At 43.6% G+C, this 16,138-nt stretch overlaps 1 protein-coding gene across 2 annotated transcripts in view; it reads right to left on the bottom strand.

Annotated features, from left to right (window-relative positions):
• LOC126470183 (protein FAM214A) overlaps window positions 1-16,138 on the bottom strand; it is a 226,477-nt gene that overhangs the window by 121,964 nt on the left and 88,375 nt on the right. For both annotated transcript variants that reach the window (XM_050097839.1, XM_050097840.1), the window contains exon 2: window positions 13,575-13,604. The gene's annotated coding sequence lies outside the window, so the exon portion shown is untranslated. The remainder of the gene's footprint in view (window positions 1-13,574; window positions 13,605-16,138) is intronic.

The raw sequence follows: 16,138 nt of genomic DNA, 5'->3' as shown, positions 1-16,138 counted from the left end.
CAGCGCACAGGCTGAACATCATTCCTATGAAGTCAGGTAGCCCTGCCGTAGTGTTCCGTCTACACTGGGCAAAGCGGCGAAAGTTTAGCTGTAGCCACCCTGTATGTTGAAGGGTTGAAACAACTGCGAGAGTCACTTTTCTATGATAATTTATTTTCACTTCACCAGTTCCAGACTAGTTTGCCCTTCTTCAGCGGTGGTCAGGTTGAGCTGGATTGTGACAGTTTGGTTTCGAGCTGTCATAGAAAAAATGCTTCTTGATGTGTCATGGACTCCACAGAACTGTCAAACATTCCATCTCCGTCCAAGTACCACTCTGCCAAACACTTAGGATAGGGCCCCAGGAACACCGTAAAATTCTCAAAAACTGGTCCAACGTGCGTTTTGTAAACTACCTGACTGGCCCTTTTGTTACATTTCCTTAGCGTTCTTCCAATACATCTGGTTCTGTCTTCTTATAGACTACTTACAAACGAAGTAATGCTGCCGGCCGGTGTGGCCGAGCGGTTCTAGGCATTTCAGTCTGGAACCGCGCGACCGCTGTGGTCGCAGGGTCGAATCCTGCCTCGGGCATGGATGTGGTGTCCTTAGGTTAGTTAGGTTTAAGTAGTTGTACGTTCTAGGGGACTGATGACCTCAGGTGTTAAGTCCCATAGTGCTCAGAGCAATTTTTTTTTAAAGTAAAGCCATTAGTACAGGGCATTTTTGTAATTATAAACAATGGATGACCTAGTTTATAAAAAGCTCCCGCCGTTTGATGCTGCGTGTGTGTTTCCCGCCCAAATGACATGACTCAACCGTCTTCAACGGCAACACAGCGGTGACTCGCGCAGCGCCCACGATTTTGCATACATTATGGGCGTGATGTAAGGCGGCATTCGGCGCGAAGATCGAGCTCCAAGGCTGCGACCGCCAACTGAAAACAGAGATAGCAACGGCAGCTGAATGGCCGGAAATAGACGGGAATGTGAAGCACCGCAGCAGCCGCCAGCCGCAGAACCAGCGCGCTGCACAAACCACAGCTGACCGACATCTGCGTATTGCTTCTTCATTTTCTTTCATTGTTGTCCTAAGTACTTGCACATTAAAGAGTTTAGGGTGAACGTACATCGATGCCAGTGCGTCTGGTTCTGAGCTTCCCCAGAGGCTAAGCGATTACGCATCCAGGTTGGTATTACGTCGCTAGCACTAGAAACCGTAGGCAGTTTGCAACCAACCTTCATTATTGTGTGTGTTAAAGATACATATTATGTATTCGTAATCTATCTTCGTCTTATGCATATCTATCAAGAGGATCATAAAATAATGGCTTTCATGCTTTCGTAATCTTATAATCCACAGATCAATAGGAACCAAATCTGTTATTACTAATAGAATGATGTTGCTTTTATGCTGAAGAGTCGAATTGACGCAATAAAACTCCAGCATAACTCAGCTAGAACACACCGACGACTTGAAGAATCTGGACAACTGTCAATCGAAACCAGTATCACTAATGAATTAAAATATACACTACAGGCCATTAAAATCGCTACACCAAGAAGAAATGCAGATGATAAACGGGTATTCATTGGACAAATATATTATACTAGAACTGACATGTGATTACATTTTCACCCAATTTGGGTCCTGAGAAATCAGTACCCAGAACAACCACCTCTGGCCGTAATAACGGCCTTGATACGCCTGGGCATTGAGTCAAAAAGAGCTTGGACGGCGTGTACAGGTACAGCTGCCCATGCAGCTTCAACACGATACTACAGTTCATCAAGAGTAGTGATTGGCGTATTGTGACGAGCCAGTTGCTCTGCCACCATTGACCTGACGTTTTCAATTGGTGAGAGATCTGGAGAATGTGCTGGCCAGGTCAGCAGTCGAACATTTTCTGTAGCCAGAAAGGCCCGTACAGGACTTGCAACATGCGGTCGTGCATTATCCTGCTGAAATGTAGGGTTTCGCACGTATCGAATGAAGGGTAGAGCCACGGGTTGTAACACATCTGAAATGTAACGTCCGCTGTTCAAAGTGCCGTCAATGCGAACAAGAGGTGACCGAGACGTGTAACCAATGGTACCCCATACCATGACGCCGGGTGATACGCCAGTATGGCGATGACGAATACACGCTTCCAATGTGCGTTCACTGCGATGTCGACAAACACGGATGCGACCATCATGATGCTGTAAACAGAACCTGGATTCATTCGAAAAAATTGACGTTCTACCATTCGTGCACCCAGGTTCGTCGTTGAGTACATCATCGCAGGCGCTCCTGTCAGTGATGGAGCGTCGAGGGTAACCGCAACCATGGTCTCCGAGCTGATAGTCCATGCTGCTGCAAACGTCGTCGAACTGTTAGTGCAGATGGTTGTTCTCTTGCAAACATCCCCATCTGTTGACTCAGGAATCGAGACGTGGCTGCACGATCCGTTTTAGCCATGCGGATAAGATGCCTGTCATCTCGACTGTTAGTGATACGAGGCCGTTGGGATCCAGCACGGCGTTCTGTATTACCCTCCTGAACCCACGGAGTCCATATTCTTCCAACAGTCGTTGGATCTCTACCAACGCGAGCAGCAATGTCGCGATACAATAAAGCGCAATTGCGATTGGCAACAATCAGACCTTTATCAAAGTCGGAAACGTGATGCTATACATTTCTCCTCCTTACACGAGGCATCACAACAACGTTTCACCAGGCAACGCCGGTCAACTGCTGTTTGTGTATGAGAAATCAGTTGGAAACTTTCCTCGTGTCAGCACGTTGCAGGAGTCGCCACCGACCCCAACCTTGTGTGAATGCTCTGAAAAGCTAATCATTTGCATATCAGAGCATCTTCTTCCTGTCGGTTAAATTTCGCGTTTGTAGCACGTCATCTTCGTGGTGTAGCAATTTTAATGGCCAGTAGTGTATTTTTAGTTAAAAGATTCACTACCTCTCCCTCTACCAGGATAAGATCGGAAAGATCGTACTCTATTTGCTGTACTTTTTCCCATGTCCAAGATGACGGAAGTGTAGAAAGGAAATACTTTGGTTAGTTTCAGTCTCAGCTGTTCGTTATTAAGAATACCTTGGGTTACAGAATTCCCTGCATCGGAATTGGCGATTCATTTTCGTCTCACTTGTTAAACTTATTTTTCGTCAGAGAACTTTAATCAATGACGATATCTGAGTAACGCGTATAGCTATCTAGTTACTTTTTATTCCAATTTCAGCGGAGTCCCGTATCCCAGCAAGTTTTTAGTAACGAACAGCTGGAACTGAAACATACTAAAAATATTTTCTTTCTGCACTTCAAACCACCTGAAAGTGGAGCTGAGGACAACTCAGGTCAACAACTTATGAAAAAGCGCATCCTTGGTATAAAAAGCGTGTAATTTCTTCACTTATGACGCGAAGTTCCACATGTTAACCCTATGGCAAGGTACTCTCCTCTTTGCCAAAATCTAGGTCTGTATCTTAAACCGTTCATGATAGGCGAGGGATTTTAAAGGTATAATGAAATATTCTTATCGTTGGCGCTCGCTATCGGGACTTTGTACACTACATTTTCTCGAGACTGTGGATAGCTACCATCTCAAGATTAACGAAAAACTCAATCTTAGCTAAATTTCATACACAGCAATGTCTAATGTTATATGGGCCAGACGCTCTATCAATAGCGATCCCTATTTTTCACTGTAAACTTTCGAATATCGCTCAGTGTCTCACTTAAATGCGAAATATCACAACTATGCCGAGTAACAAAACGGGAGCCTCATCATGAAGTTCATATATAAAGCTGTATTTAACGCAAAAATAAAAATTTTTAACCGAATAGTTCCTGTAAAATCGTATGATAAAGACTGCAGAGCTAACGGAGCGTGCTCATAACTGCACTGCTGCACCTTAAAACCAACGTTCTCTGCGTTCACCCGTACGCACTAACAACATCGTGAGACAATACGCAGACTACCGGCTTGCATTGTGTTGCCACACTTGGGTCTGATGTTCCGTGCCGGCACGTTGTACACACAACGGTAACTGCCTAATCTCTAACTTCTCGCGAGGCAAAGATGCGGATACTAACCTTCATTCACCATGAAGATTTAACCGAACACGTAGATAAGCAGAGTTTCCTTATTTTTTATTTCAGCTTCTCCCATCAAAAACTGTTTTGTTCATATCGAAGCCGACATCTTGCAGCATGAAATTAAATGTAAATATTGCACAGCTTAGCGTACGAGTGGATTTCAGAAAGAAAGGTACACATTATTATGGCAGACCAAGTCACTTTTACTGAATGCTACACTACACTGCAAAGTGACACAGATGAATGACCCTGTTTTTCAACTCAGTCAGCAAGTATCTGTAAACAACAGTCTGAGCGCTCTACCAGTCTCACCCAAGAAAGCTGCTCTTGTGTTACGGGCCATACTGGAACCGCTGTGTCGATGTCCTCATCGTTGGACAATATCTTTTCCCCCTGGCATTCTTCCTCGATTGACTAGAGATTGTCGTCTATGAAATTCGTTCCTGATCAGTATCACCCCCGTCTGTGCGGCCTCGGTCAAATTGTTGGCACCATTTCAGTTCGGCTGAACGCGACATTCAATTTGGTCCATATACATACAGAATTACACAGGGAATCTGCGTGCAGTTTAAACATTTTGCCCACAAACGTCTTACTCCAACTTTGGAGTAAGTTTTCAGTTGCCGCGCCATTTCAGTCGCTGCATGCTACACTACACTGCAAAGTGACACAGATGAATGACCCTGGGTACGACAGGAAGTCCATCTGGCCACCCTCTGACGCTAACATCGCCAAATCCTTGGTAACAAGGACGACCCCCCGCTAAAGTGGGACAAAGGCCCAAAGGAAATTAATAATGATGGTGATTACTTTGTTTCGCGTGGCACTATCACAGCGCAGTCCTACCGTGTGCAATGGTCTTTGAGTGGGACGATACGTGTAACTTATTTTCTGAAATCACTCCCCATTTTCTACAACAACGGGCAGGGTAAAATGATCTAGTCTGATGGAATCATGTTGGGTTATAGCTGGGTTTTAGTTCTTCGAAACTTGCCGTAGTCAATCACCAAATAATTGTTGGTTATGACAATCTTTCTTCGCCATCTATATCACCTGATCGTCAAAGCCAAGGATAGCAACAAAGACCAGGCACTTTCGTGCAATTGTTTGGACAAATCGCTACGAAAAGCAGAATCCTTACTACGGAATTTTCCTCTCACGATTTCATTTTCAGAGCCTAAGAGTAAAACAGCTATTACTCCTTAAAAGAAAACAGCTCAGTCCCCTTCTGACGGTAGTCCATTTCAACAATAAGCGGACCTTGTTTAACTTAAAGATTTTCCAAAAGTCACGGAACTTCCCAATAAAAACTAAAATCAGGCGCCATGCATAATAATCGTTGACGTATAAATAATAGGTAAAGTTCGTGGGGAACTCACTGGAACAAGTTTCAACTTTTATGCTCCTGCGTCGTCTAAACTGCGCTTAGGTCACGCAGGATGGACACTTTTGTGACGGGCTAGTAGAAGGGCTGTATCACTACTCAACAGCTACACTATATGATCAAAAGTATCCGGACACCCCCAAAGCATACGTTTTTCATATAACGTGCGTTGTGCTGCCACGTACTGCCAGGTACTCCATATCAGCGACCTTAGTAGTCATTAGACATCGTGAGAGCAGAATGGGGCGCTCCGCGGAGCTAACGGACTTCAAACGTTGTCAGGTGATTGGGTGTAACTTGTGTTATACGTCCGTACGAGAGATTTACACGCTCCTAAACTTCCCCACGTCCACCGTTTCCGATGTGATAGTGAGTGGAAACGAGAAAGGACACGTACAGCACAAAAGCGTACAGGCCGATTTCGTCTGTTGACTGGCAGAGACCGTAGACATTTGAAGAAGGTCGTAATGTGTAATAGGCTGACATCTATCCAGACCATCACACTGGAATTCCAAACTGCATCAGGATCCACTACAAGTACTATGACAGTTAGGCGGGAGGTTAGAAAACTTTGATTTCATGGTCGATCGGCTGCTCATAAGCCTCACATCACGCCGGTAAATGTGAAACGGCGCCTCGCTCGGTGTGAGGAGTGTAAACATTGGACGACTGAACGGTGGAAAAATGTTGTGTGGAGTGACGAAGCACGGTACACAACGTGGCGTTCCGATGGCACGGTGTGGGTATGGCGAATGCCCGGTGGACGTCATCTGCCAGCGTGTGTAGTGCCGACAGTAAAATTCGGAGGCGGTGGTGTTATGGTGTGGTCGTGTAGTGGTGTTTTTCATGGAGGGGCTTGTTTTCCGTGGCACTATCTCAACACAGTCCTACATTGATGTTTTAAGCACCTTCTTGCTTCCCACTGTTGAAGAGGAATTCGGGGATGGAGATTGCACCTTTCTACACGATCGAGCACCTTTTCATAATGTACAGCCTGTGGCGGAGTGGTTACACGACGACAACATCCCGTAATGGACTGCCTTGCACAGAGTCCTGACCTGAATCCTACAGAACACCTTTGGAATGTTTTGAAACGCCAGCTTCGTGCCAAGCCTCACCGACCGACATCGATATCTCTCTTCAGTGCAGCACTCCGTGTAGAATGTGCTGCCATTCCCCAAGGAAACTTCCAGCGCCTGATTGAACGTTTGCCTGCGAGAGTGGAAGCTGTCATCAAGGCCAACACAGTATTGAATTCCAGCATTACCGATGGAGGGCGCCACGAATTTTTAAGTCATTTTCTGCCAGGTATCCGGATACTTTTGATCACCTATTTGTATTTTGCATCTGAGCTGTGACATCCAGTCGTATATTTTTGTTTGTAGAATTCGAATCAACCTTTCAAAATGTTCTAGCACATAAGATTTGAGTTTTTAGGGTTTTTATTGTTTATTAGTTATTTCCCGTATTTCACTGTTTTCTGTCTTTTGTTTAGGCGTCCATCTTTAAATTTTTTTGCACAAGAATGCCGGGAGATCTACACATTGTCACTATAATGCTATATGGCACGTGTGGCGAGATTATCAACTTTACTCACCTGATGGCAAGATGGACCATAGTGCAAAAGGGATTATGATCTAGCGCATGTTGAAACACGCATGGTACAGTCCTCCTCACACTTACCTCGAAACAGTAAATTACGAATTTTTATTATCTACGTGACAGTTTCTTGTGATAGAAAGTGGAACACTGTGGTATTTAAAACTTACACTTAGTAAAAATAGCAACTGGCAAACGGCATCATTGTCTAAACCACCCCGACAGCTATTGCTATGTGGAAATTCATCCCAAAATCTCGAAGAAAACCAATCACTGATTTAGTTAATGAGGCATATAAACTGTATTTTGATAGCCCTATTGTTGATCAAGATAAAAATTTTGATTGTCATATTGCCTGCATAACTTGTACTACCACTTAAACCAAAACGCCGGGCCATGCTATTCTCCCTTCCAGTGGTATGGTGCGAACCGTAATACTATTTTTCAGACTTTTACTTCTGTCTCGCAAATATTGGAGGGAATTCGAGCTAAACTAGACATAAAATAAAGTACCCAAATGTATCTTCAGTGTAGATGGCTATATCCCGGGAAGGGTTGCCTCTTCCTATGTGTAACTTGCAATCCCTAAGTTTACAGGATGGGTTCAAGAATTTTTTTTTCTTTTTTTGTGCCAATGGGACAGCGGTGACGTCAAGAACCACAATACAGTTTCCTACATTGAGTGAAGCAAAGCTGAAGGAAGGTGTATTTGTTGGACCACAAATAAGAAAATTTATGCAAGATCCAACTTTTGATACCGAACTCACAAATATCGAATTATTTGCTTGTTCCTCTTTCAGACCTACTATGATGATTATGATGATGGTTGGTTTGTGGGGGCGCTCAATTGCGCGGTCATCAGCGCCCGTACAAAGTACCAATTTTTTCACAGTCCAGTTTTGTACACAGTGCAATCTGTTCGCTGTCACGAATGATGATGATGAAATGATGAGGACAACACAAACACCCAGTCCCCGGGCAGAGAAAATCCCCAATCCGGCCGGGAATCGAACCCGGGATACAGAGGCAGCAACGCTAGCCCCTAGACCACGAGCTGCGGACTCAAAACTACTGTGAAGGGCTTTGTGTACAACAGAGGAGATGATTATGTTCCCTTTGTGAATGATCTGTTAAACAGCTACCAGAACATGAGACGTAGAATATATATTAAAATTCACTTTTTACATTTTATAAGCGAAGGGCGGCGTGAACGCTTTCACCAGCACATCCATACGATGGAATACCGTAATCGCGATCTCTGGAACCCTTCGATGATGGACGACTATTGCTGAGGTCTTGTCAGAGAGTGATGAAACAGAGCATCGTTCACTTTTTTGAATACCAAATGAAATTAAAGTTGAAAATATATTGTGAATTAATTTAGGCTTTCTATTGGTGCTATGTCCGTATATACATATTAAACACTACTGAGTTCTAAAGTTCTGAATATGTATTTCTTGTACGTTTTAATTCGGTCGATGTTCGCCAGTACTATTTTTGGTTCTGCTGTCTTCGAAGTGTAACTTGATAGAGGAAAACTTATTTTATCAGTGAACTCAGCAACCCAAAAGGAAATAAATCCTACAAACCAAATGCAGAAACAAGTTTAAATTTGTTAACTAGTGAATTATCGGCAAATAGCCGCTGCAGACTAATAAATACGAGGCACGCGCTCTTACCGTTCTTAGCTTTGCAACTCTTACGGCTGCATAGTTTACACCAAGGACATGGCCTTCTGCGTGTATATCATACAACCTTCACCCAAACAACGCCAGTTGCATGAAATGTGGTGTCACCAGTTGTCAATGAACAGGTTTGTTATGTCTTTACCGTACTTTTCCTTGTTTAAGCGTTCACCCGAGACTAAAATTTCAGTCCCGTGTATCGTCAGATAATTGAGAGGTAGACGAATACGGGTGTGAACATGTACGTGGACAACACAGAGTACAGTCTAAGTTTTCTCGCCTCTTGGGTATCTTGCAAGCGTTATTGTAGGATTGGTGGTCTATAACACACACTACTGACAACAATCAAACGCTCGTTATCATTCCTTTTGTAAACTCACGCTCGACATTTGAAATTCATTACAGGTAGCTGCTAAGAAAGTGTGTGGAGTGTGTTTGGAAACATGTTAACATAGCGGGAAACTCAGCTGTTTACAGATCACAAGCGAGAGAGTGACGGTAAGATGAGCCCCACCGAAACTTTAGAAACTAGTTGCCATAACGAAGATGTGCTCTGATCCCTGTTTACATATAGTGTACTGGTGATATATAACAGATTTCTGCCATTCCTTAGTTTTTTTAACCGCTACTGACTTTCTATTAACATTGCGCAAGCGCCCCACCCCCTTACACACACACACACACACACACACACACACACACACACACACACACGAGGAGAGAGAGGAGAGAGGAGGGGGGGGGGGGAGAGAGAGAGGCGAGAGAGGAGGGGGAGAGAGAGGGAGGGGGAGAGAGTTGCCGTAACTGTAGTCTATGCCTGTCCAACAGAATAATTTTGCGGCAAAGACTTCAAAAATTACCAGCGATAACTGTAACATAAGCACCTTGGTGCACACAAAACGTAGGATCAATGGCCGAGTTTCTGGTGAACAAGAAAAGCTGCCAGCACTACTTTCAGAGAACAGAAATACCTCGCGCTGGCCACAGGAGACCGACGAATTTCTGCTGCCAACATCGAAAATTAACTTCTTCCTACTCGTCATTGCGTTTTCCGTTTGATAGGAATGGTTATAGCAATTTTACGAACTTCTAATGTCACCATGGTAACTGATGAAACTGCCCTCTGTAATTTCCTTTAACCACCACCGGCACTGTACTAGCAGTTAATACGTCAACTCCAAACTAGGTCATCCTTTATACATTCCTAAGTCACCGTTAGTTAAGTAATGTGAGTGATATAACCTATTTTGTGAAAAATTTGTTCTGCACAAGCCAAAAAAGAAAATATTTCCACGTGAAGAAGGAAACAAAATCTTCGCTGACCAACAAAGAAAGTTTTTTTCTAAATTTGTTTAATTTTATTTGAACAAGACTTTTCGATAACGAGATCAGTCTTCAGGTTTTCAGTAATAGCACTATGGTAAGTTCACGGAGTTCCCCGAAATCACACGAATACTCCCGATGAGCCGCTCGTACACCTTACGGCGCAACGCTCTACCTTGCGATACTGGAGAGGATTCAATCAGGATTTGTTGTTCTATTATGCAGGCCAGCGTAACTGTTTGTAAGTGGCTATCTACACTCGTTTAGGGAAACTTTATGTTGATCCCCATTCTCCGCTTCAGAAAATGTAACTCAAATAGTTGTAATATGATAAAACGCAAAACAAAAGATTACACGATTCACAAGCAGGTGACACACACTAATCCTTCCCCTACTTGACTATAGAGAAACGAGGACATCCGACCACAGAGTTAAACATACAAAACAGAGTTGCCGAATCATGAAAATAGCGAACCCATACGACAGCATAAATGGTAGGAAATAGACTACCGACCCAGATGAAATACCTCAAATATTCTTTTAAGAGTACGTTTTCATATAGAGCGATATAGGTCCAGTTCTTACCGTGATATATACCGGTCCTTTAACGCTCTAGCAACATTCCTGTCCTATCTGAATCGATTAATCGTAGAATATATCCCGTCATTGCCGAGAAACAATTACGTTCAGAGACGTACTCAAGGTAGTGATCGGCAACTGAAGGTAAAACTAGGAGCACGGAAGTGTACTCAAAGTACCAGCCGGCCTATAGCCTGCACAAAGAAAAGCCTGTAGGTGGACTTTCTTCCCAACTTATAACACCAACCGAAGATTTTTTATACTTCTATTGACTGTTATTAGCTTGATGTCTTTGGTCCGTTCCGCGGAGCAATATGCTGTATTCAACACTACTGCAGTTAATTACGCTTGCGTCTGCCACTTGTAGCATTTAGCAGACACTAGACAGTGTTCGGAACTTCAGGCTGCCTACTAACGCTCGGTGTTAGTGACTAAACCAGATAAGATTCCTTATTTACTTATAGTATTCTTCAGTGTGGTTCAGCCAATTCAAAAATGGTTCAAATGGCTCTGAGCACTATGGGACTTAACTTCTGAGGTCATCAGTCCCCTAGAACTTAGAACTACTTAAACCTAACTAACCTAAGGACATCACACACATCCACGATTCGAACCTGCGACCGTAGCGGTTCCAGATTGTAGTGCCTAGAACCGCTCGGCCACTTCGGCCGGCCTTCAGCCAATTCTGTCAAAGCAATAATGCCATTCTTTAGCTTCGAAATTTAAGAAACAAGAAATGCATATGCTCACGTGCAGGACCACCAAGAATAGCTGTAAATTTTGCTGCCACCAAAAACATGTTTCAAATTCTCCTGAAGATGCCAGAATGTTTATGATTCAAATTTTCGGCAAGTACAAGGGGAAAATGCTTTTATACAGACACGACACACGAAGTTTGCCTTTAAAAAACACATAAATCGTGAATTTATTTGGAAGAATGTGTGCCGAGAGTTCCCCCACAACCCGCCATTCCCATAAAAAAATATGCTCCACAGGACCGTAAATTTTAGGCAATTTGCTTTCTGAAAGTTCACATTTACTTTTGTATTCTGTTTGATGAGAAGTCAGTTTTCATAAGCGACTGAGTTTACATGTTCGTTTGCGGCCCAAAAGCTTCATGCTTTTATTCGAAAAGTAGACCCGAGTGAGCAACTACGTATCACAACCACTTGCTCGGCAAGTTTACAGCTTTAGTACTCATAACTTAACAAAGTGCTAGCTGGAAGAAAAGACAGGATATGCATCAATTTTTCGCACTCTCAGATACAGACCGGTCGTCTATAATACCACAGGTTTAATATCCTATTTTTAGGTACCTATGTCCTTCAGGCGGTGCGACACACTAGACTGCACAGGAGGAAGCTCTCAATTTAGAAACACATGTCGCCAGCCGTTCAACCCAAGCTCCTACGACTTTATCTTAAGACCACTAATCTCTATTACAGCTATTGCAGACAAATCAGCTTCACTCAATTTGCAATGAAGAAACGGTTAATGAATATTTTACGAGGCACACTTCTGTTGGAGACAGCACAATATTACATGCTCGGCTCTGGGAACATCAGTATGAACACCTAACCAACGAAGCCAAGCTAAACGCAATAATGTAACCACTTTACAACACATACTACCTGCTTATACACAGACGCGCCAAAGAAACTGGTATAGGCATGCGCATTCAAATACAGAGATATGTAAACAGGAAGAATGCGGCGCTGCGGTCGGCAACGCCTACATAAGATAAGTGTCTAGCGCAGTTGTTTGATCGGATACTGCTACTACAATGACTGGTTATCAAGATTTTAAGCGAGTTTGAACGTGGTGTTATAGACGGCGCACGAACAATGGGACACAGCATCTCCGACGTAGCGATGATCTGGGAAATTTCCCGTACGACCATTTCAGGAGTGTACCATGAATATCAGGAATCCGGTAAAACATAATTTCAGACGTCGCTGCGGCCGGAAGATCCTGCAAGAACAGAACCAACGACGACTGAAGAGAATCGTTCAACGTGACAGAAGTGCAACCCTTCCGCAAATTGCTGCAGGTTTCAATGCTGGGTCATCAACAAGTGTCAGCGCGCAAACCATTCAACGATCGCCTGGGCCCGTCAACTTCGATATTGGACTGTAGATAACTGCAAAACATGTTGCCTGGTCGGACAAGTTAAAGTTGTATCGAGAGGATCTACGTGTACGGATAGGGAGACAACCTCATTAATCCATGGACCATACATGTCAGCAGGGGACTGTCCCAGCTGGTGGAGGCTCTGAAATGGTGTGGGGCGTGTGCATTTGGAGTGATATGAGACCACCGATACGTCTCCCTACGACTGACGGGAGACACGTATGTAAGCATCCTGTGTGATCATCAGCATCCATTCATGTCCATTGTGCTTTCTGACGGACTTGGGCAATCCCAGCAGTACAATTCGACACACTATACGTCTAGAATTGCTACAAAGTGGCTTCAGGAACACTCTTCTGAGCTTGAACACTTCCGCTGGCCACCAAACACCCCAGATATGAACATTATTGAGCATATCCGGGATGCCTTGCAACGTGTTGTTCAGAAGAGATCTCCCAGTCGTACTCTTACGGTTTTATGGACAGCCCTGAAGGATTCATGGTGTCAGTTCCCTAAAGCACTACTTCAGACATTAGTCGCGTCCATGCCACGTTGTGTTGCGGCACTTCTGCGTTTTCGCGGGGGCCCTACATGATACTTGGCACGTGTACGAGGTTCTTTGGCTCTTCAGTGTATAGACCCGAAAGGAATAAAAACATTTTGTTCCTCGCATTAAGACTACACTTTACCTTAAACGCTACGGCTTATACGGTTCGGCCACAGTGGCAGATAATGTAACACAGAATCAATTACCACCATAATACAGACGTAAAAAGTATGGCTAATATTTTTCCAAACTTACGTGACGATGCTGCACGCACTGAAGCTGCACCTGCAAAGGAAAAGAAAAATTAGTATTCGCTCTTCTCTGTAGTACTGGCTTTACTTGTATGTGTATATTAGGCTGTTTTATCTACCAACATATTACTGTGATATATGTACGAAGTCAAGATCTCTGCGTAAGTCATACACCGTCCGTCCAAGAAGTTCTAAGACTTATTTATTCCTGGCATATAAAAGGACGTCAGCGCGTTATCTACTGTGGCAGCTTGAACTAGCAACTGTAAACAACAGACGTGCATTCGACCAATAAGTTGTGGGCAGGCAGTGTTAAATAGTGGACTTGCGGCCGTGATGTGTCAACGTCATCACAAATCTCAACAAAGCAACATCTCTAAAACAAGTGTTGGAGACATCCTCCACAAAGTTTTTAAGAAGATAAAAGCGTGTTCAAAGTCTGTCCTGCACTCCTAGACTCCCGAACAACAAAAAACACCTACGTGTGGACGCCTGCTGCTACTTGATTGAAATGCAAAACACGGACCTTTTCTGGGAAAAATAATCCGTGGAAACGAAACACTGTATAATCGATGTGAACCTCCCACAGAACGATGAAGTGCGGAAATTCAGATGAACGGTCAACGATTTGACGACTTAGTCGATATTAAGCCACTGTGTCGCGCAAGTTTGACAACACCCCAAAGGACTTTTCTGACAGTTTCGCTTGACAATATGAACGTTCCGTTTGCTGTCGCTTTAGGGCGCAAAACAGCTGAGGTAAATAGCCGTGTCATAATTTAAAATGGTCAATTAACGAATGAATTTGAAGTCTATAATACTCAGGGCCTAATCGACTGGAGAAGAGGGATAGCTAAGGACGATTATTTCCCTTTTGGGGACGTTGCTCAAATGGTTGAAAATAATTTCCTTCTCCAGATTACTGCGACGAATAAAAAGCAAAACGGCATCTACAGCTCTTTTGGTATCTGCTAAAGTATCTTATTATTCATATGGCAAGCTACATTAAAATGTAAACGATTATAAAATCGGCATTGGGTCATAAAATGGTGCTCTGTCAATGGTTGGTTGCAGTAAGCACAGAATGATGCGCGATCTCCACTTCAATGACGGCGATTGAAACGGCAGTGCCCAATATGCAGCCTAGCTGAAATTATCTCCTCGTGACGAGAGGGGCGAGAGGAAATCGTCCAAGCCATTGGGAGGTGTTTAATTTCCCGGAGTTTGTTCCCATATACAGAAGACCAGTGTTAATGCCAGAGTGACACAATGTATGAACGTTCCGTGCGTTGCACTCAAGTGGGGAAGATTAAGTAAAGTACCTGAAGCACTAAAACCACCATCTTAACGTTCGCCTATGTTTCATTAATCCAGTCTCGATACTTTGTGGACTGATGGAATGTGTGTGACAACGGTGAGCTTCTAGAGCAAGGCGTAAACCGCTATTCGGAATGTTTAGAACCTCACATATCAAAAGGATATATTCATTTAAATCCTCACTCACTTCCGCTGCAGAGCTCGCTAATATATCTGGCTATGGAAGGTGATAATTTATGTCCGCACTCTACGTGTCTGTCCCCACTACTCATGGCAAGAAACCTCTAAACATTGCAGTGAAGTGGCCTTACTGTGTAGCTGAAATAAAATACAGATACCAACATCCGTAGCTTTGTCTGCGAACTGCTTAATGAATGGCAGAGGACTTAATTCCACTACGAGGCGTGTTTTTTAAGTAAGTACCGTTTTGAAATTTAAAAAAAGACGCGCTAAGATATCGCAATAATTTTATTTTTACATGAAAGCCTGTACCTTAATCTACGCACTGACGCCATTACAGTCCGATTCTTTCTTGTTTACGTTGTGTACTGAGTTTTTAAGATACCTCCGATAATCTTGAGTCCCACCGACTGTGAAGTACGGGCTGTTATAACATTTCTTAGTGCTAAAGGCCTAAAAGCGATCGATATTCATCGTGAGATCTGTGCAGTTTACGGAGAAAACCTTATGAGTGATGGAATGGTAAGAAAGTGGGTGAGAGCATTTAAACATGGCCGCACAAATATGCGTGATGAAGAACGGAGTGGGCGTCCTTCGGTCGTTAATGAAAGTGGACAATTAGGTGAGAAAAAACAGACGCTTTACGATTTCCTCCTTCCGGGATGACTTTTTCGATGTTTGTCTTAGTGTTTTGTATGTCATTGTGACCGAGCACTTTAATTACCAGAAATTGTGCGCACGTTGGGCACCGAAAGTGGTGACAGATGTGCACAAAACCAAACGTTTAGACAGTGCATGGACTTTCCTTGAGCGGTACCACAACGACGGTGATGATTTCTTAAACCAAATTGTTACGGGCGATGAAACATGGGTGGCCTACGTCACACCAGAACCAAAGCAACAGTCCATTGAAGTTAAGCAAGGGCATCGTTTTGCTGCAAGACAATGCCCGTCAGCATATGGCGAATCAGACCAAAGATCTCATCACATCAAGTACATCATCCTCCGTACAGCCCCGATCTTGCGCCCAGTGACTACTATCTGTTCCTGCACTTTAAGAAACACCTGGGC

This window comes from Schistocerca serialis, chromosome 3 (genome assembly GCF_023864345.2).
Source record: "Schistocerca serialis cubense isolate TAMUIC-IGC-003099 chromosome 3, iqSchSeri2.2, whole genome shotgun sequence".
Taxonomy (NCBI): Eukaryota; Metazoa; Arthropoda; class Insecta; order Orthoptera; family Acrididae; genus Schistocerca; species Schistocerca serialis.
The sequence above is the reverse complement of the archived record's forward strand: the minus strand, read 5'-3'. Positions and strand labels throughout refer to the sequence as shown.